General features: G+C 40.9%; 1 protein-coding gene across 2 annotated transcripts in view; it reads right to left on the bottom strand.

Annotated features, from left to right (window-relative positions):
* The window catches only part of HS3ST5 (heparan sulfate-glucosamine 3-sulfotransferase 5), a 389,846-nt gene extending 368,505 nt beyond the window's left edge, over nt 1-21,341 (bottom strand). For both annotated transcript variants that reach the window (XM_075340038.1, XM_075340037.1), the window contains exon 1: nt 21,036-21,341. The gene's annotated coding sequence lies outside the window, so the exon portion shown is untranslated. The remainder of the gene's footprint in view (nt 1-21,035) is intronic.
* Between the last annotated feature and the right edge of the window lie 2,960 nt (nt 21,342-24,301).

The raw sequence follows: 24,301 nt of genomic DNA, 5'->3' as shown, positions 1-24,301 counted from the left end.
CATTAATTCCAGAGCACTTTACACACAGCAACACTGTCCCCATTGGGGCTCACAATCTAAATAATTTCCCTATCAGTATGTCTTTGGAGTGTGGGAAGAAACCAGAGAACCCAGAGGAAACCCACACAAACACAGGGAGAACATAGAATATTAAATTATATGTACAAATGTTACTCATCCTGGTTACAATGTGCGCCCTGACATATCCGAATGTGCAACCCATCCACTGTGAACCACTTGACCTACCAATTCTGCTGCATCGCTGGGCTCTGCGTCATTTCTAGTCACCTACTCAATTCTGCTACATATTTGGGCACTGTTCATTGCTGCAGTGAAGTCTCTTGACCTACTCAGCTCTACTATAATGAAATAACAAAATCTCCTGAGATATCTAGCTCTGCTACATCACTATAGTAAAAGCTCCTGAGATACCCGCTACACTGCATCTCCTGATGGTTACTAATGTGTTGAGAAAAACTTCTAGTTGAAATGGAACTACACTCACCTGAGACCGTGCACCTTAAATGCCACTGTCAGAAATTGACAGAATTTAGGGAGTTTACAGTTACACTTGGATGTTATACATCTATCCCATTATAGTGCAAGCTTAGCTTAGCCCACATGATACACTGGCATACAGCTTGTGATGTACAAGTATTTCATATTTCTAGAAGAGATTAAGATAACATTCTGGCTTCCTGCAACTGCCACTACATGGAGCTCAAGAGCATACTGCAGTCACTCTGAACTCAATAGTAAAAGAAGAATTATATGTTTTACCTTTATGTATTTTTATGTATTCAATTAAAATCACATTTTGGACCTAAAATAAAATAGGGTTCACAAGTGGACATTCTCTTAACCCCTTTAAAACATATGACATATATTTACATCATATGCTGTGTCTCTGCCTTTGATGTGGGCTTGCATGCCGAACCTGCATCTTTCCCCGCATATGTGTTTCTAAGAGCCGTGGGTAGACCGGTGTTCTGCCCGTGGCTGTTATCTAGTGAAATCCTGCTGTCAATCTCTGGCAACAGGTGGTAACATACGCCGGCAGGGGGCACGTCATTCCCTGCTCCCATTAGAGCGCCTATGACATGAGGCACTAATTGTTTGCCATTACAGAGAGAGGTCAGATGATGATCCCTGTGTCTGTCATGACGATCCTCCCGTGAACGCCGGCTCAAATAAGATTGTGATTTCTGCTGTACAGAGCAGGGCTGATGAGCCGAAGAAATCGGACGATTGCAGCTTCAAGTCCCCTAAGGGGACTAGTAAAAACAATAAGAAGTAAAAAAACGTTTTAAAAATAGGAAAACCCCCAAATAAATGTTCAATTCACCTCCCTTCTGACCCACTGAAAATAAAATAAGTAAAAAAAAATACACATATTTGGTATTGATGCATTCAGAACTGTTCAGAATCTATCAAAATAAAAAAATAAATTAATCCGGTCGATAAACAGTGTAATGAAAAAATTTAAAAGGCAACATAATTAAAGCTTTTTTGGTTGCCGCAATATTGTAATAAAATATAATAACAGGCGATCAAAACATTATAACTACCTAAAAATGGTATCAGTAAAAGGACCCCCTTCGGGCGCAAAAAATAAGCCATCACTTAGCCCCAAATCCCGATCAATAAAAAAAATTACTGTATGTTTTTCGAAAATGGCGCCAAAAACAAAATTATTTTTAAAAACCTCAGAATTTTTTTCACACTTAAATTTAAAAAAACTATGCATGTTTGGTATCTATCTGCTCATACTGACCTGGGAAATCATATTAACAGGTCACTATTACCATATAGTGAACATGATGAATAAAAAACATTTGTGGAATTGCCCTTTTTTTGCAATTTCACCGCACTTTGAATCTTTTCCCCGTTTTCCAGTACGCTATATGGTAAATCGGTGTCATTCAAAAGTACAATTCGTCCCGCAAAAACAAGCCATCATACGGCTATATTGATAGAAAGTTAAAAAGTTATGGCTCTTGGAAGAAGAAGGGGAGGAAAAATAAAAATGAAAAAATGGAAGATGGCCATGGCAAAGGGTTAAGCCTACTGATTTAACTAATTAAATACTGACTTACTGTATTATAACTCCTCAGCAAATAAATCTAAACTATTCTGAAATTCTCCGCAGTTTTACTGTTAACAAAACTTTACTCCTAGAAAAACGTGGCTGCACTTTAGAATTGGCTTCTTACAATGAAGGTCAGGTCTAAGTGTTGGGGACTGTCACAACGGCAATGATAAACGCAGCATTTTTCATACAATTAGATGACTAATGCCAGGCAAGATCATGGGCAGTTTGCTCATCAAACCAAGAGGTGACATCGCAATGTTTTCTGAGTTATGGATACAGTCAGGAGCAATGGTGACCTCTTTACAAGTAGCAAAAAAAGCAATTATAAATTGCAAATTAAGAGATCATCTTCATAGCAGTTCACCTTTTCATTAGCTCCACATGTCAAAACATACAAAACTCTTGCCATTATATCCAAGTTAGACTGATAAGTGATAGGATTTCCATTTACTAGAAGCTTGGACACCAAAGCTGTATAATGGGGGACCATTAAGCACAGATTCAGCCAACAAAATCATATTATATGATCATGGTTCTTCCCTACATGATTGGTACTTATTTTATGTGTGTATCTATGACTATAGATATTATACGTAATGATTCAATTGTACTACCATATATTTCATAGTATGAAGTCTTTAACTTTTGTAGACCTAAGTAATATTGTAAGCACTGTGTATAAGTTTATCCTTAAGATTGCAATATCTAGTGGCCAGTGTCGTCTGTGCTACCATCTGGAGCATATAATGTTCTCTGACAGTAAAGAGCTAGGAAATATGGAGCCATAAAAATGAAGGCTAATAAGGGATTGGCAAAATATTTACGGAAAATGCCATAAAAATCTATCCAGCAGAGGTCTGAGATTCCTACCATCACTTCTGTCATTATTGAGGCACTTGTTCGTCTGTTGTGACCACATACTTGCTGCCTTTTTTTTGCCATTGACTCAAAAAGGACATCTTCACTTTTTGGACCATTGGCTGGATGCACACCGATCTGATTGATGGAACATCCAGTAGATACATCATAAACAATTATGGATGTAAATTTATACCATATGTACTAAGCCCCCTTCACACATGCGTGTAAAATACATATATGAAACACCGATACCAGTGTCATCAGTGTTTTCTACCAGTGTGCCATCCATGTGTTATCCATGTTTTTCCAGTATGGCTGAAGAACTAAAGATGTAACAAAGCTTCTCCTATACTTCAATGTTAGACACCTACAGCATAAATAGATTTAGCCAAATAAATAGATAATTAAATGAAAAAGTTAGGTGGGGTCCCCAATTTTTGATAACCCACAAAGGTAAAGCAGGCAGTTGTGAGCTGGTATTAGCAGGTCATCCATGTTTTTCCGATATGGCTAAAGAAATAACGATATTACGAAGCTTCTCTTATACTTCAATGATAGACACATACAGCATAGATAGATAGATTTAGCCGAATAAATAGATAATTAAATGAAAAAAATAGGAGAGGTTCCCCTATTTTTAATAACCAGCAAAGGAAAGCAGACAGTTGTGGGCTGCTGTTATCAGGCTGGGAAGCTCCATGGTTATTTAGTCCTTCCCAGCCTAAAAGTAGCAGCCCGCAGACGCCCAAGAAGTGTAGCATCACGAGATTCTACAATTCTGGTGCTTAACTAGGTTCATCTCGATGCCCTGGTACAGTGGCAATTAGGATAATGGTTTGGGGGGCTAATGTCAACTGTGTAGAGTCCAAAAAACACAGTTGGCACCAAGTCCTGCTGTTAGTAATGGAGAGGTATCAAACAGAAACCCTAATTGCTAACCAAATATTAAAATAATACACACAAAAAAAACTTTATTGAAATATAAACACTTATTTTCCCTCCCCTTGTTTACCACTTCATTAAAAACACACATACAAGCTGGTTCACTGTAGTCCAGGAAATCCGCCATAGTCAATTCAATACATCTTTGTCCACAATCGGAAATCTTCAAAAAAATTGAAAGATAAAAAACAGAGAAATAAACAAGACACTTTCCATCATTCACCACTTTATTAAAAAAATAATCCGCTGCAGGTCTGACGTAGTCCAGAGCGAATCCGAAGAACAAAGTCTTTGGAGCATCGTTGTGACACTCCATAGACTTTGCTAACAGGCACTTCGGGATCATGCTATGCTACATGAGACCCAGCGACTCTGAAGGGCAGTGACATCAGGAATGATACCACTCTTCAGTCATGAGTCAATAACAGCGCAGCATCACCTGTAACATCTGAAGAGCAGTAACGCTACTGATGACACTGCTCATCAGAGGCCCTGGGGTCTCATGAGCACAGTTTGACCTGGAAATGCCTCTTAGCAAAGTCTGTAGTGTATCAGAACGTCATTCCATAGACTTGCTTTGTCGGATTCTCTCTGGACTACGTCAGACCTGCTGGGATTTTTTTTTCATTAAGTCGTGAATGAGGGAAAGTGTTTTGTTTTATCTCTTTGTGTTTTTATGTTTCTGTGTTTTTTTTTGCAGGTTTCTATTTGTGGACTAAGACGACTTTGGTGGACTACGGTGGAATTGCAGGACAATGGCATTTTTTTTCTTAATAAAGTGTTGAACTAGGGGAGGGAAAGTGTTGGGGGAATGTTTCTTTCAATAAAGTATTTTTTTTGTGTGGCTTTTTTTAATATTTATCACTGGGTTGGTAATGGCGTTGTGTGATAAACACCCCTCCATTACTAACACCAGGGCTTGATACCAGCTGTGTTTTTGGACACTACACAGCCGACATCAATCCCAAAAACCATTACCCTGATTGCTACCTCACCAGGGCAATTAGGGAGAGAAGACGCAAAGTGCCAGAATTGGAGCATCCCATGATGTGCCATTTCTGGGGTGGCCGCAGGCTGGTATTTTTAGGCTTGGTGAGGCCCAACAACCATGGACTTTCCCAGCCTGGTAATATCTGCCCCCAGCTGTCTACTTTACCTTTGCTGGTTATCAGAAATAGGGGGGACCCCATGTCATTTTTTTAATTTAATTTTTTATTAATTTGGTTTCTAGCTGTAAATCTATTTATCTATCTATATATTGATCTATCTATCTGTCTATCTATCTATCTATCTATCTATCTATTTATCTATCTATATATCTATTCTCCATAGATTTATTATCTATCTATCTATCTATCTATCTAGCTATCTAGCTATCAATCTGTCTATCTATTTATCATCTTTGAACATCTTTAACACATTAAAATCTGTACCTTTTAATGCATTTAATTCTGGTGCATGTCACATGGACAGCGCACAGATAGCACACGGATGGCAAATAGATGCCATCCATGTGCTGTACATGTTTTTCACGGACCCATTGACTTGGGTCTGTTTGATTGCTACTGCTGGGAAAAAATGGACATGTCTCCATGTGTTTCTCCTGGACACACGTGAGGATTACACAGACACACAGACCATGTGAAAAAACACGGACATGTAAAGCGCACCATAGATTAGAAATGCTAATTGTGGCATCTGTGAAGAAAACGGATGCCACATGCACTGGAAATGCTGACATATGAAGTCAGCCTTAAGTTCTAGGAGTACTAGTAGTATATTATAAGTATTCTTTCCTAGACAATATTGATTTTGCAGGCAGCATACACCCAATCAAAAACATGTGAAAACTCTATTAAACATCATCTGTAGAACCTTTATATAATATATGAAAATCACCTTTCACATGTAACTCACATTATACAGATGGCGTTATTAATGCCATAAATATCTGCCGTGCTGTGAAGGGTTACTACACAAGCAGTGGTTAAAATAACTTTCCTAAGACCTAAATCAGCACAGCCTGTGAGGAGCTTATGAAATATTTAGCAGGCAGGAAAGGCTTGTTTCTCAGTTTAATGCACGTTATCACTTAATTCATTAATATATTTTTATAAATAGCAGAGTTTCCAATCCATTGCTTCAGCATCAAAGTGTAAGGACAATGAAAGAACAACAAAGGGAATTTCAAGATTTATCCCGCAATGTGACCAGTTGTGTGAGGGGCGATACTAGATAATACATTAGATTCACAAATTATTATTATTATTATTATCATCATGTTTTTCCAAAAATAAGCCCTCCCTCTAAAATAAGCCCTAGCAGGGATTTTCAGAATTTTCGGAGCAAAGCTTAAATATAAGTCCCACCCCGAAAATAAGCCCTAGTCGCAGTCCAATATTGAAGTGTCCATGGAAATAAAAAAAGTTAAAGGTACTGCAGGACACTTCATTATTGACAGCGAACACCCGCAATCACAATCACCAGACGCCAAGTGGGAGGCCCTGCAGGGGATAGCACACACACATCAGATCTCACATCCGCACACTTCAGATCTCACATCCGCACACATCAGATTGCACACACATACACTCACCACATCCAGTGCTACCAATTTCTTCTCGCCGGCGGAATCCTGAGATGCAGTGCTGTGGAACACAAGGACCTGCCACGATGCTCACTTACAGGACCTGCGATGTGCAACTTCCTCCCATCTCTCCCTGCGGCCAGAGACATTCTGTACCGCCGGATATGGGGAGTGACTAGTGAGTGTATATGTGTGTGTGTGTTTGTGTGTGATCTAATGTATCTGAGTTTGCTGGCAAAAGCAGGGGAAGACGGCGTGCAGCATACCTACTGGGAGCGCGTGCCAGAGATCACAGAGAGGATCTAGGAGCCCCGCAGACACCCGGGGTCTGGTACGTATGAGTCTTCTGGGAAGTGGGGGGGGGTGGTCTGCTTTTTTGGGGGGTAAACTTACCCCCAACCATGTTTCTCCAAGAATAATTCCTACTCCAAAAATAAGTCCTTGAACTTTTTTGGGGGCAAAAAAAAAGTATAAGACAGTGTCTTATTTTTTGGAAAAAACATGGTATTATTATTATTATTATTTCTATTATTATAATTCCTATTATTGTTATTATTCCTATTAATATTGTTATTATTACTATTATAATTAGTTTTATTATTGTTATTATTAATATTATTACATTATTATTATTATTATTATTATTATTATTATTATTATTAGATGCTTCCATCTGATCTTCCTGGCCAATGGCAGGCATCTGACTGACGTCCTCCTGCCTAGTGATTATTTTGTGTGTACTGTACTGCCTTCTGGGATGTGGCTCACCATAATATTGTTTCTTCTGGATGAATCGTGGTGGGTCAGGCATTAGTACCTGTCATCAGACATTACTTATTACGAGACGATTGTCGGTACCCCCACATATGTGATGTTACAGGCACATATAATATAACATCTGGTTAGCAGCCTTCTGTCAGTTCCTAATTCTGCAGCGCAAGGTGCTATGTTTGCAATTGAATAATAGATTCCATTGTGCTGTACAAATGGCTCCTAATAATAATACAGTATTCGGCGCACATAAACACTCCACCTACTCAATAGTACAGTCAGGTGGTCATTTAGAGAACTGAAACAATGACAGATTTTCCCCAATACTTGTTCGTAATTTGTTGCAATTTGCTAAATTAACCATTCTTCATAGCTAACATAGGCTTATTTACATGATGTATTATGGAAAATCATTCATGTTGTGTTACTACAATGACTTCTCCAGATGATACTCTCTGCTGCATTAGCAAAACCACTTCTGCTACATCTGCATCTATATAACCTTTGGTTGAGCCATGTGGTTTCTAACATATGCTTCTATTAGTATGGGAGATATCATCGAGATGTACTTTACTTCATGGCTCTTTAATACAAGGTCCTTATGTCTTTAAAGCATATAGTACTTGTTGGTCAATACTAATACTGTATGTGTGTATCTGACAGTTGTGTACTATGGCCGTACATGTGCCGTCTTTTTAAAAAGGATTTTTTACATTTGCAAACCAGAGGACAATGACTCACATGTGAATCATTCTGTTTAATATAAAATATATGTCACATTCAGCGCTTTGCCTGCATCCCAACAATCACACATACAATACAGCCTAAATGGAGCCTGCCACAGTCACAACACAGTCTTGTCTGCAGCACACAACAAACAGAATAATTAAAGTGGGCTCAGACACAGGAGAAATGTAAAATCTATTCCCATATTAATGTGCTATAGTTCTAATTGCATCAGTCAGCATAATGTATGCTTCCAAAACACATCCAGAAGGAACCATAAATCATATAGTCACATGTGTAGTCCCTGCAGGCACCTGAGCACCTGAGTTTTACTTATACCAGCCATTTATGTGTGAACTGAGCAGCAGAGCCGGGAGGGGAAATACATTCTGATCCCATCTAATATCAGTGATCCGCTATAATACCAGTGATCTGCCCTAATACCAGTGATCTGCCCTAATACAGTGATCTGAGCTAATACAGTGATCTGCTCTAATACCAGTGATGTGCTCTAACACCAGTGATCTGCCCTAATATCAGTGATCTGCTCTAATACCAGTGATCTGCTCTAATACCAGTGATCTGCTCTAATACAGTGATCTGAGCTAATACAGTGATCTTCTCTAATACTAGTGATCTGCCCTAATACCAGTGATCTGCCCTAATACCAGTGATCTGCCCTAATACCAGTGATCTGCTCTAATACAGTGATCTGAGCTAATACAGTGATCTGCTCTAATACCAGTGATGTGCTCTAACACCAGTGATCTGCCCTAATACCAGTGATCTGCTCTAATACCAGTGATGTGCTCTAACACCAGTGATCTGCCCTAATACCAGTGATCTGCTCTAATACCAGTGATCTGCTCTAATACAGTGATCTGAGCTAATACAGTGATCTTCTCTAATACTAGTGATCTGCCCTAATACAGTGATCTGCTCTAATACCAGTGATCTGCTCTAATACCAGTGATCTGCTCTAATACCAGTGATCTGCCCTAATATCAGTGATCTGACCTAAAACAGTGATCTGCGCTAATACCAGTGATCTGCTCTAATACCAGTGATGTGCTCAAATACCAGTGATCTGCTCTAATACAGTGATCTGAGCTAATACAGTGATCTGCTCTAATACCAGTGATGTGCTCTAACACCAGTGATCTGCCCTAATACCAGTGATGTGCTCTAACACCAGTGATCTGCTCTAATACCAGTGATGTGCTCTAATACCAGTGATGTGCTCTAATACCAGTGATCTGCTCTAATACCAGTGATGTGCTCTAATACCAGTGACCTGCCCTAATACAGTGATCTAAGCTAATACAGTGATCTGCTCTAATACCAGTGATGTGCTCTAACACCAGTGATCTGCCCTAATACCAGTGATCTGCTCTAATACCAGTGATGTGCTCTAATACCAGTGATGTGCTCTAATACCAGTGATGTGCTCTAATACCAGTGACCTGCCCTAATACAGTGATCTGAGCTAATACAGTGATCTGCTCTAATACCAGTGATGTGCTCTAACACCAGTGATCTGCCCTAATACCAGTGATCTGCTCTAATACCAGTGATCTGCTCTAACACAGTGATCTGAGCTAATACAGTGATCTGCTCTAATACTAGTGATCTGCCCTAATACAGTGATCTGCTCTAATACCATTGATCTGCCCTAATACCAGTGATCTGCACTAATACTAGTGATCTGCCCTAATACAGTAATCTGCTCTAATACCAGTGATCTGCTCTAATACCAGTGATCTGCTCTAATACCAGTGATCTGCCCTAATACCAGTGATCTGCCCTAATACCAGTGATCTGCCCTAATACCAGTGATCTGCCCTAATACCAGTGATCTGCTCTAATACCAGTGATCTGCCCTAATACCAGTGATCTGCCCTAATACCAGTGATCTGCTCTAATACCAGTGATCTGCCCTAATACCAGTGATCTGCTCTAATACCAGTGATCTGCCCTAATACCAGTGATCTGCCCTAATACCAGTGATCTGACCTAATACAGTGATCTGCTATAATATCAGTGATCTGCCCTAATACCAGTGATCTGCCCTAATATCAGTAATCTGACCTAAAACAGTGATCTGCTCTAATACCAGTGATCTGCCCTAATACCAGTGATCTGCCCTAATACCAGTGATCTGACCTAATACAGTGATCTGCTATAATATCAGTGATCTGCCCTAATACCAGTGATCTGCCCTAATATCAGTAATCTGACCTAAAACAGTGATCTGCTCTAATACCAGGGATCTGCCCTAATACCAGTGATCTGCCCTAATACCAGTGATCTGACCTAATACAGTGATCTGCTATAATATCAGTGATCTGCCCTAATATCAGTAATCTGACCTAAAACAGTGATCTGCTCTAATACCAGTGATCTGCCCTAATACCAGTGATCTGCTCTAATACCAGTCTGCCCTAATACCAGTGATCTACTCTAATACCAGTGATCTGCTCTAACACCAGTGATCTGCCCTAACACCAGTGATCTGCTCTAATACCAGTGATCTGCCCTAATACCAGTGATCTGCTCTAAGGGGCACTTTGCACACTGCGACATCGCAGGTGCGATGTCGGTGGGGTCAAATTGAAAATGACGCACTTCCGGCATCGCATGCGACATCGCAGTGTGTAAAGGCTGGATGATACGATTAACGAGCGCAAAAGCGTCGTAATCGTATCATCGGTACAGCGTCGGCGTAATCCATAATTACGCTGACGCAATGGTCCGATGTTGTTCCTCGCTCCTGCGGCAGCACACATCGCTGTGTGTGAAGTCGCAGGAGCGAGGAACGTCTCCTACCGGCCTCACTGCGGCTTCCGTAGGATATGCGGAAGGAAGGAGGTGGGCAGGATGTTTACATCCTGCTCATCTCCGCCCCTCCGCTCTGATTGGCCGCCTGCCGTGTGACGTCGCAGTGACGCCGCACGACCCGCCCCCTTAACAAGGAGGCGGGTCGCCGGCCACAGGGACGTCGCACGGCAGGTGAGTGTGTGTGTGAAGCTGGCGTAGCGATAACTTTCGCTACGCCAGCTATCAACACATATCGCTGCTGCGACGGGGGCGGGCACTATCGCACTCGGCATCGCAGCATCGGCCTGCGATGTCGTAGTGTGCAAAGCCCGCCTAATACCAGTGATCTGCCCTAATACAGTGATCTGCTCTAATACCAGTGACCTGCCCTAATACAGTGATCTGAGCTAATACAGTGATCTGCTCTAATACCAGTGATGTGCTCCAACACCAGTGATCTGCCCTAATACCAGTGATCTGTTCTAATACCAGTGATCTGCCCTAATACAGTGATCTGAGCTAATACAGTGATCTGCTCTAATACCAGTGATGTGCTCTAACACCAGTGATCTTCCCTAATACCAGTGATCTGCTCTAATACCAGTGATGTGCTCTAACACCAGTGATCTGCTCTAACACCAGTGATCTGCCCTAACACCAGTGATCTGCTCTAATACCAGTGATCTGCCCTAATACCAGTGATCTGCTCTAATACCAGTGATCTGCCCTAATACAGTGATCTGCTCTAATACCAGTGACCTGCCCTAATACAGTGATCTGAGCTAATACAGTGATCTGCTCTAATACCAGTGATGTGCTCCAACACCAGTGATCTGCCCTAATACCAGTGATCTGTTCTAATACCAGTGATCTGCCCTAATACAGTGATCTGAGCTAATACAGTGATCTGCTCTAATACCAGTGATGTGCTCTAACACCAGTGATCTTCCCTAATACCAGTGATCTGCTCTAATACCAGTGATCTGCTCTAATACAGTGATCTGAGCTAATACAGTGATCTGCTCTAATACTAGTGATCTGCCCTAATACAGTGATCTGCTCTAATAACAGTGATCTGCCCTAATACCAGTGATCTGTACTAATACTAGTGATCTGCTCTAATACCAGTGATCTGCCCTAATACCAGTGATCTGCCCTAATACCAGTGATCTTACCTAATACAGTGATCTGCTATAATATCAGTGATCTGCCCTAATACCAGTGATCTGCCCTAATATCAGTGATCTGACCTAAAACAGTGATCTGCTCTAATACCAGTGATCTGCCCTAATACCAGTGATCTGCTCTAATACCAGTCTGCCCTAATACCAGTGATCTGCTCTAACACCAGTGATCTGCTCTAACACCAGTGATCTGCCCTAATACCAGTGATCTGCTCTAATACCAGTCTGCCCTAATACCAGTGATCTGCTCTAACACCAGTGATCTGCCCTAATACCAGTGATCTGCTCTAATACCAGTGATCTGCCCTAATACAGTGATCTACTCTAATACCAGTGATCTTCCCTAATACCAGTGATCTGTCCTAATACCAGTGATCTGCCCTAATACAGTGATCTGCTCTAATACCAGTGATCTGCCCTAATACCAGTGATCTGCCCTAATACCAGTGATCTGTCCTAATATCAGTTATCTGCCCTAATATCAGTGACCTGCCCTACTACCTGTGATCTGCCCTAATACCAGTGATCTGCTCTAATACCAGTGATCTGCCCTAATACCAGTAATCTGTTCTAATACCAGTGATCTGCCCTAATATCATCAGTGATCTGCTCTAATACCAGTGATCTGCAATAATACCAGTGATCTGCAATAATACCAGTGATCTGCAATAATACAGTGATCTGCCCTTATACAGTAATCTGCTATAATATCAGTGATCTGCTTGAATACCAGTGATCTACCCTAATACAGTGATCTGCTCTAATACCATTGGTTTACCCTAATACAAGTGATCTGCCCTAATACCAGTGATCTACCCATATACCACTGATCTACCATAAAACCAGTGATCTGTCCTAATATCAGTTATCTGCCCTAATATCAGTGACCTGCCCTACTACCAGTGATCTGCCCTAATACCAGTGATCTACTCTAACATAGTCATCTGCCCTAATGCCAGTGATCTGTCATAATACCAGTAATTTGCCCTAATACCGTGATCTGTCTTAATACCGTGATCTTCTCTAATATAGTGATCTGCTCTATTACCAGTAATCTGCTATAATACAGTGATCTACCCTAATATATTGATCTGCCCCAATATAGTGATCTCCCCCAATACCAGTGGTCTACACTAATGCAAGTGATCTACCCTAATACCAGTGATCTACCCAAACACTACCGATCTACCATAAAAACAGTGATCTGTCCTAATATCAGTTATCTGCCCTAATATCAGTGACCTCTACCATAAAACCAGTGATCTGTCCTAATATCAGTTATCTGCCCTAATATCAGTGACCTGCCCTACTACCAGTGATCTGCCCTAATACCAGTGATCTGCCCTAATACCAGTGATCTACTCTAACATAGTCATCTGCCCTAATGCCAGTGATCTGTCATAATACCAGTGATTTGCCCTAATACCGTGATCTGTCTTAATACCGTGATCTTCTCTAATATAGTGATCTGCTCTATTACCAGTAATCTGCTATAATACAGTGATCTACCCTAATATATTGATCTGCCCCAATATAGTGATCTCCCCCAATACCAGTGGTCTACACTAATGCAAGTGATCTACCCTAATACCAGTTATCTACCCAAACACTACCGATCTACCATAAAAACAGTGATCTGTCCTAATATCAGTGATCTGCCCTAATACCAGTCATCTGCCCAACTACCAGTGATCTGATTTAATACCAGTGATCTTCCCTAATACCAGTGATCTACTCTAACATAGTGATCTGCCCTACTACCAGTGATCTGCCTTAATACAGTGATCTGTCTTAATACCAGTGATCTATTCTAACATAGTGATTTGCTCTAATACCAGTGATCTGTCCTATTACCAGTGATCTGCTCTAATACCAGTGACATGCACCAATACCACTAATCTACTCTAATTTATTGATCTGCTCTATTACCAGTAGTCTGTTGTAATACAGTGATCTAGCCTAATATAGTGATGCACCCTTATAAAGTGATCTGCCCCAATATAGTGATCTGCCCCAATATAGTCATCTGCCACAATACCAGTGATCTACCCTACTATCAGTGATCTGGCATAATACCAGTGATCTGCCCTAACTCCAGTGATCTGCCCTAATACCAGTGATCTACTCTAACATAGTCATCTGCCCTAATGCCAGTGATCTGTCATAATACCAGTGATTTGCCCTAATACCGTGATCTGTCCTAATACCGTGATCTTCTCTAATATAGTGATCTGCTCTATTACCAGTAATCTGCTATAATACAGTGATCTACCCTAATATATTGATCTGCCCCAATACCAGTGGTCTACACTAATGCAAGTGATCTACCCTAATACCAGTGATCTACCCAAACACTACCGATCTACCATAAAAACAGTGATCTGTCCTAATATCAGTGATCTGCCCTAATACCAGTCATCTGCCCAACTACCAGTGATCTGATTTAATACCAGTGATCTGCCCTAATACCAGTGATCTACTCTAATTTATTGATCTGCTCTATTACCAGTAGTCTGTTGTAATACAGTGATCTAGCCTAATATAGTGATGCACCCTTATAAAGTGATCTGCCCCAATATAGTGATCTGCCCCAATATAGTCATCTGCCCCAATACCAGTGATCTACCCTACTATCAGTGATCTGGCATAATACCAGTGATCTGCCCTAACTCCAGTGATCTGCCCTAATACCAGTTATCTACTCTAACATAGTGATCTGTCCTAATACAGTGATCTGCCCTAATACCAGTGATCTACTCTAACATAGTCATCTGCCCTAATGCCAGTGATCTGTCATAATACCAGTGATTTGCCCTAATACCGTGATCTGTCTTAATACCGTGATCTTCTCTAATATAGTGATCTGCTCTATTACCAGTAATCTGCTATAATACAGTGATCTACCCTAATATATTGATCTGCCCCAATATAGTGATCTCCCCCAATACCAGTGGTCTACACTAATGCAAGTGATCTACCCTAATACCAGTTATCTACCCAAACACTACCGATCTACCATAAAAACAGTGATCTGTCCTAATATCAGTGATCTGCCCTAATACCAGTCATCTGCCCAACTACCAGTGATCTGATTTAATACCAGTGATCTTCCCTAATACCAGTGATCTACTCTAACATAGTGATCTGCCCTACTACCAGTGATCTGCCTTAATACAGTGATCTGTCTTAATACCAGTGATCTATTCTAACATAGTGATTTGCTCTAATACCAGTGATCTGTCCTATTACCAGTGATCTGCTCTAATACCAGTGACATGCACCAATACCACTAATCTACTCTAATTTATTGATCTGCTCTATTACCAGTAGTCTGTTGTAATACAGTGATCTAGCCTAATATAGTGATGCACCCTTATAAAGTGATCTGCCCCAATATAGTGATCTGCCCCAATATAGTCATCTGCCACAATACCAGTGATCTACCCTACTATCAGTGATCTGGCATAATACCAGTGATCTGCCCTAACTCCAGTGATCTGCCCTAATACCAGTGATCTACTCTAACATAGTCATCTGCCCTAATGCCAGTGATCTGTCATAATACCAGTGATTTGCCCTAATACCGTGATCTGTCCTAATACCGTGATCTTCTCTAATATAGTGATCTGCTCTATTACCAGTAATCTGCTATAATACAGTGATCTACCCTAATATATTGATCTGCCCCAATACCAGTGGTCTACACTAATGCAAGTGATCTACCCTAATACCAGTGATCTACCCAAACACTACCGATCTACCATAAAAACAGTGATCTGTCCTAATATCAGTGATCTGCCCTAATACCAGTCATCTGCCCAACTACCAGTGATCTGATTTAATACCAGTGATCTGCCCTAATACCAGTGATCTACTCTAATTTATTGATCTGCTCTATTACCAGTAGTCTGTTGTAATACAGTGATCTAGCCTAATATAGTGATGCACCCTTATAAAGTGATCTGCCCCAATATAGTGATCTGCCCCAATATAGTCATCTGCCCCAATACCAGTGATCTACCCTACTATCAGTGATCTGGCATAATACCAGTGATCTGCCCTAACTCCAGTGATCTGCCCTAATACCAGTTATCTACTCTAACATAGTGATCTGTCCTAATACAGTGATCTGCCCTAATACCAGTGATCTACTCTAACATAGTCATCTGCCCTAATGCCAGTGATCTGTCATAATACCAGTGATTTGCCCTAATACCGTGATCTGTCTTAATACCGTGATCTTCTCTAATATAGTGATCTGCTCTATTACCAGTAATCTGCTATAATACAGTGATCTACCCTAATATATTGATCTGCCCCAATATAGTGATCTCCCCCAATACCAGTGGTCTACACTAATGCAAGTGATCTACCCTAATACCAGTTATCTACCCAAACACTACCGATCTACCATAAAAACAGTGATCTGTCCTAATATCAGTGATCTGCCCTAATACCAGTCATCTGCCCAACTACCAGTGATCTGATTTAATACCAGTGATCTTCCCTAATACCAGTGATCTACTCTAACATAGTGATCTGCCCTACTACCAGTGATCTGCCTTAATACAGTGATCTGTCTTAATACCAGTGATCTATTCTAACATAGTGATTTGCTCTAATACCAGTGATCTGTCCTATTACCAGTGATCTGCTCTAATACCAGTGACATGCACCAATACCACTAATCTACTCTAATTTATTGATCTGCTCTATTACCAGTAGTCTGTTGTAATACAGTGATCTAGCCTAATATAGTGATGCACCCTTATAAAGTGATCTGCCCCAATATAGTGATCTGCCCCAATATAGTCATCTGCCACAATACCAGTGATCTACCCTACTATCAGTGATCTGGCATAATACCAGTGATCTGCCCTAACTCCAGTGATCTGCCCTAATACCAGTGATCTACTCTAACATAGTCATCTGCCCTAATGCCAGTGATCTGTCATAATACCAGTGATTTGCCCTAATACCGTGATCTGTCCTAATACCGTGATCTTCTCTAATATAGTGATCTGCTCTATTACCAGTAATCTGCTATAATACAGTGATCTACCCTAATATATTGATCTGCCCCAATACCAGTGGTCTACACTAATGCAAGTGATCTACCCTAATACCAGTGATCTACCCAAACACTACCGATCTACCATAAAAACAGTGATCTGTCCTAATATCAGTGATCTGCCCTAATACCAGTCATCTGCCCAACTACCAGTGATCTGATTTAATACCAGTGATCTGCCCTAATACCAGTGATCTACTCTAATTTATTGATCTGCTCTATTACCAGTAGTCTGTTGTAATACAGTGATCTAGCCTAATATAGTGATGCACCCTTATAAAGTGATCTGCCCCAATATAGTGATCTGCCCCAATATAGTCATCTGCCCCAATACCAGTGATCTACCCTACTATCAGTGATCTGGCATAATACCAGTGATCTGCCCTAACTCCAGTGATCTGCCCTAATACCAGTTATCTACTCTAACATAGTGATCTGTCCTAATACAGTGATTTGCCCTAATACCAGTGATCTATCCTAATACAGTGATCTGCCCTAATACCAGTGATTTGCCCTAATATCAGTGATCGACCCTGACATAGTGATCTGCCGTAATACCAGTGATCTACCCTAATACAGTGATCTGCTCTAATACCAGTCATCTACCATAATACCAGTGATCTACCCTAACATAGTGATTTGTCCTAATAGCAGTGATCTGCCCCAATACCAGTGATCTGCAATAATATAGTGATCTGCCCTAATATATTGATCTGCTTTAATTCCATTTATCTGACCCAATGCGAATGATCTACCCTAATATACTAATCTGCCCTAATATAATGATCTGCTCAAATTCCATTGATCTGCCCCAATACCAGTAATCTGCAATAATATAGTGATCTGCCCTCATATATTGATCTGCTTTAATTCCATTTATCTGCCCCAATGCCAATGATCTACCCTAATATAGTAATCTGCCCTCATATAGTTATCTACCCTAATTCTATTGCTCTACCGCAATACCAATGGTCTGACCTAACAGTGATCTGCCCCAATACTAGTGATCTATCCTAATATAGATATGCTCCAGTGCCAGTGATCTGCCTTAATATAGTGATTGATCTGCCACAATACCAGTGATCTACCCTAATATAGTTTTGTGCCCTAATTCTATTGATCAACCCCAATACCAGAGATCTGCCCTAATATGTGATCTGAACCAATACCAGTGATCTACGCTAATACCAGTGATCTGCCCTAATACAGTGGCCAGCCTCAATATAGTGATCTGACCCACTACCAGTATCCTAATACTAGTGATCTGCCCTAATATAGTGCTTTGCCCCAATATAGTAATTTGCCCCAACAGCAGTGATCTGTCCTAATACTAGTGATCTGACCCAACAGCAGTGATCTGCCCTAATACTAGTGATCTGACCCAACAGCAGTGATCTGTCCTAATACTAGTGATCTGACCCAACAGCAGTGATCTGTCCTAATACTAGTGATCTGACCCAACAGCAGTGATCTGTCCTAATACTAGTGATCTGACCCAACAGCAGTGATCTGTCCTAATACTAGTGATCTGACCCAACAGCAGTGATATGCCTCAATACCAGTGACATTTATCAGCATTTTGTATATATCATCCCATGGATATCATTGGATATCATTTTTATGACAGGTACAAACATAACATGCTGCAAACCCCAAATATTATACCACTCTTAGTCCCCTGCAACTAAAATATTCAAATTATGCAATATTTATAATTTTACATAAACAGTTGATTTTTATAGACCAAAATCACTTTTCTATTCAATTATAACACAATTACATATATATAAAGCATAGTATCATTTATTGGAATAAACTATCACAGCACCAGCACAACCTTAATCCATCTGAAAATAAGTATCTATCATCTATCTATCCATCAATCTATCTATGTACTGATCATATATCTATCAATCATATATCTATTGTATATCTCATCTTAATTAAATGAAATAAGAAAGCTTTATTGCCAGGGCTAAATATGCATTAGTTTTGCCAAAGCAAGTGTATAGAAATAGGGATAAGGGCTGTAGGAAGGGTGGATGGGGGGCACATCCAGAGAGGGAGCTATGGAAGTCCATGGCTTATCATAGTTCTCTTTCTCAAAGTCTATGACATTCGCTCATCTATCTATCTATCTATTATCCCTCTATATATTTATTATGTATCTATCTATCCCTCTATCTATCTATCATCTATTTACCATTGTATCTATCCATTAACTATTTATCTATCTATATATCCCTCTCTCTAGCTCTCTCTCTCTATCTATCTATCTATCCATCTATCCATCTATCCATTATCTATCTATCCATCCATCTATCCATCTATCCATTATCTATCTATCTATCCATCTATCCATCCATCTATCCATCTATCCATTATCTATCTATCTATCTATCTATCCATCTATCCATCCATCTATCCATCTATCCATTATCTATCTATCTATCCATCTATCCATCCATCTATCCATCTATCCATTATCTATCTATCTATCTATCTATCTATCCATCTATCCATCCATCTATCCATCTATCCATTATCTATCTATCTATCCATCTATCCATCCATCTATCCATCTATCCATTATCTATCTATCTATCCATCTATCCATCCATCTATCCATCTATCCATTATCTATCTATCTATCTATCATGTATCGATCTATCTATCTATCTATCTATCTATCTATCTATCTATCTATCTATCTATCATGTATCGATCTATCTATCTATCTACTATACAGAATTGTGTTAACACTTTGTAAGCAGGAGAGATTCATGTCCCAAATATTCCTAACAGAAAACTGCAACTTTCATAGACACCATGATATCTGCACAGTTCTACTAAAAGGCCAGCAAAGAAAAAAGAGGATGTCAAAATTGTAACCTGACCTTAATAGCAGCAATGTATATGTTATTGTTATACTTTGTACAATGCATGCTCCACATAAGAGAAATACAGAAATAGGAAATAAATCAATGCAAGTAAAACATTCATTCAAACCTATACACATTACATTTCATTATACTATATTACATGGCACAGCATTATACTATCTATCTATCTATCCATCTATCCCTCTATCTATCTATCTATCCCTCTATTCATCTATCTATCCCTCTATCTATCCATTATCTATCTATCTATCTATCTATCCATCTATCTATCCATTATCTATCTATCCATCCATCTATCTATCTATCCCTCTATTCATCTATCTATCCCTCTATCTATCCATTATCTATCTATCTATCTATCTATCCATCTATCTATCCATTATCTATCTATCCATCCATCTATCTATCTATCCCTCTATCCATCCATCTATCTATCCATTATCTATCTATGCATCTATCTATCTATCTATCTATCCATCTGTCTATCCATTATCTATCTATCTATCTATCCAGCTATCTATCCATCTATCTATCTATCTATCCATCTGTCTATCCATTATCTATCTATCTATCTATCTATCTATCTATCTATATATCCATTATCTATCTATCTATCTATCTATCCAGCTATCTATCCATCTATCTATCTATCTATCCATCTGTCTATCCATTATCTATCTATCTATCTATCTATCCCTCTATCTATCCAGCTATCTATCTATCTATCTATCTATCTATCTATCTATCTATCCCTCTATCTATCCATCTATCTATCTATCTATCTATCTATCTATCTATCTATCTATCTATCTATCTATCTATCTATCCATTATCCATCTATCATCACTTGTCACAGGACAGACAATAGCATAGTATTCAGATTCCGGACCAATGTACTGTATGCCTGATGCCTCCACAGTGCCAGTAATGCATTTTTGGGGCAGGTAGGGCTGGCAGTGACAATCCGAGGCTCTCTGCCCCGGCTCTGGCATGGCACGGGAGGATTCGTCCAAACTTCCCGTGTCTCATCCCCGACTTCCCTCCAGTAGCTCGGGCACGGCAGCAGCATGCAGTCACTTACCAGCAATCCTGAGGCTCCATCACTCGCCTGATGCTGCGGCAGCTCCTGCGTCCTAGGAAGATGCTGCTGACAGGAGAGGGCAGGAGGAGCTGAGACACACAGGAGCCTGGGCACATCCCTGGGAGACTGGAGCCAGGTGCAGGGCACACTCCCGCAGAGAGCCAGGCAGGCACGTCACTACCCAGCACTGCACAGAGCAGGGAGGAGGAGGAGGTGTCTGCACACTGCCTGCCTGGCTTCAGCTTTACCTGCTCCGTCATTCAATTGCAAAGCAAACTTTTTAGCAGCTCAGTCAGTGAGAAGTGAGCACATAATACGGGAGCTCTGCTTTATGAGCTGTGCACCCTAGAAATGTAGACAATGCAGTGACCATAGTGTAAAGATGGGTGGATTTTCTCATTGAGCATAAGTCATCCTTAGAAAATGTTTTCTGTAATTTTTTACATATGACAGCAGATCAGCCTACTACTTTTCATGGCACCCCCAAATTATACTCGTCAGTGAAACACCTCCTTTTTCTATATACAGATGCTGAGGGTCCAGCAACTAAGGGGCACTTTGCACACTGCGACATCGCAGGTGCGATGTCGGTGGGGTCAAATTGAAAATGACGCACTTCCGGCATCGCATGCGACATCGCAGTGTGTAAAGGCTGGATGATACGATTAACGAGCGCAAAAGCGTCGTAATCGTATCATCGGTACAGCGTCGGCGTAATCCATAATTACGCTGACGCAATGGTCCGATGTTGTTCCTCGCTCCTGCGGCAGCACACATCGCTGTGTGTGAAGTCGCAGGAGCGAGGAACGTCTCCTACCGGCCTCACTGCGGCTTCCGTAGGATATGCGGAAGGAAGGAGGTGGGCAGGATGTTTACATCCTGCTCATCTCCGCCCCTCCGCTCTGATTGGCCGCCTGCCGTGTGACGTCGCAGTGACGCCGCACGACCCGCCCCCTTAACAAGGAGGCGGGTCGCCGGCCACAGGGACGTCGCACGGCAGGTGAGTGTGTGTGTGAAGCTGGCGTAGCGATAACTTTCGCTACGCCAGCTATCAACACATATCGCTGCTGCGACGGAGGCGGGCACTATCGCACTCGGCATCGCAGCATCGGCCTGCGATGTCGTAGTGTGCAAAGCCCGCCTTAAATCCCACAGCAGCTAAAATCCTACTGATCAGCTGTATTAGCAGGAAAAACTGGGCTGCCAGGCATTTCTGCTGTAGTCCACTGTAAAACAGGGTCATGTCAAGCTCCACCCGAGCAATACCTGCTCTTATCAGTAATACAAAGCGTCACCAGAGCAATACCTGCTCTTATCAGTAATACAAAGCGTCACCAGAGCAATACCTGCTCTTATAAGTAATACAAAGCGTCACCAGAGCAATACCTGCTCTTATCAGTAATACAAAGCGTCACCAGAGCAATACCTGCTCTTATAAGTAATACAAAGCGTCGCCAGAGCAATACCTGCTCTTATAAGTAATGCAAAGCGTCACCAGAGCAATACCTGCTCTTATAAGTAATACAAAGCGTTACCAGAGCAATACCTGCTCTTATCAGTAATACAAAGCGTCACCAGAGCAATACCTGCTCTTATCAGTAATACAAAGCGTCACCAGAGCAATACCTGCTCTTATAAGTAATACAAAGCGTCGCCAGAGCAATACCTGCTCTTATAAGTAATACAAAGCGTCACCAGAGCAATACCTGCTCATATACAGTTAGGTCCAGAAATATTTGGACAGTGACACAAGTTTTGTTATTTTAGCTGTTTACAAAAACATGTTCAGAAATACAATATATATATAATATGGGCTGAAAGTGCACACTCCCAGCTGCAATATGAGAGTTTTCACATCCAAATCGGAGAAAGGGTTTAGGAATCATAGCTCTGTAATGCATAGCCTCCTCTTTTTCAAGGGACCAAAAGTAATTGGACAAGGGACTCTAAGGGCTGCAATTAACTCTGAAGGCGTCTCCCTCGTTAACCTGTAATCAATGAAGTAGTTAAAAGGTCTGGGGTTGATTACAGGTGTGTGATTTTGGATTTGGAAGCTGTTGCTGTGACCAGACAACATGCGGTCTAAGGAACTCTCAATTGAGGTGAAGCAGAACATCCTGCGGCTGAAAAAAAAGAAAAAATCCATCAGAGAGATAGCAGACATGCTTGGAGTAGCAAAATCAACAGTCAGGTACATTCTGAGAAAAAAGGAATTGACTGGTGAGCTTGGGAACTCAAAAAGGCCTGGGCGTCCACGGATGACAACAGTGGTGGATGATCGCCGCATACTTTCTTTGGTGAAGAAGAACCCGTTCACAACATCAACTGAAGTCCAGAACACTCTCAGTGAAGTAGGTGTATCTGTCTCTAAGTCAACAGTAAAGAGAAGACTCCATGAAAGTAAATACAAAGGGTTCACATCTAGATGCAAACCATTCATCAATTCCAAAAATAGACAGGCCAGAGTTAAATTTGCTGAAAAACACCTCATGAAGCCAGCTCAGTTCTGGAAAAGTATTCTATGGACAGATGAGACAAAGATCAACCTGTACCAGAATGATGGGAAGAAAAAAGTTTGGAGAAGAAAGGGAACGGCACACGATCCAAGGCACACCACATCCTCTGTAAAACATGGTGGAGGCAACGTGATGGCATGGGCATGCATGGCTTTCAATGGCACTGGGTCACTTGTGTTTATTGATGACATACCAGCAGACAAGAGTAGCCGGATGAATTCTGAAGTGTACCGGGATATACTTTCAGCCCAGATTCAGCCAAATGCCGCAAAGTTGATCGGACGGCGCTTCATAGTACAGATGGACAATGACCCCAAGCATACAGCCAAAGCTACCCAGGAGTTCATGAGTGCAAAAAAGTGGAACATTCTGCAATGGCCAAGTCAATCACCAGATCTTAACCCAATTGAGCATGCATTTCACTTGCTCAAATCCAGACTTAAGACGGAAAGACCCACAAACAAGCAAGACCTGAAGGCTGCGGCTGTAAAGGCCTGGCAAACCATTAAGAAGGAGGAAACCCAGCATTTGGTGATGTCCATGGGTTCCAGACTTAAGGCAGTGATTGCCTCCAAAGGATTCGCAACAAAATATTGAAAATAAAAATATTTTGTTTGGGTTTGGTTTATTTGTCCAATTACTTTTGACCTCCTAAAATGTGGAGTGTTTGTAAAGAAATCTGTACAATTCCTACAATTTCTATCAGATATTTTTGTTCAAACCTTCAAATTAAACGTTACAATCTGCACT

The sequence above is a fragment of the Anomaloglossus baeobatrachus genome, chromosome 3, assembly GCF_048569485.1.
Source record: "Anomaloglossus baeobatrachus isolate aAnoBae1 chromosome 3, aAnoBae1.hap1, whole genome shotgun sequence".
In the NCBI taxonomy this organism is placed as follows: domain Eukaryota; kingdom Metazoa; phylum Chordata; class Amphibia; order Anura; family Aromobatidae; genus Anomaloglossus; species Anomaloglossus baeobatrachus.
Note: the sequence above shows the minus strand (reverse complement) of the source record. Positions and strands in the feature narration are given on the sequence as shown.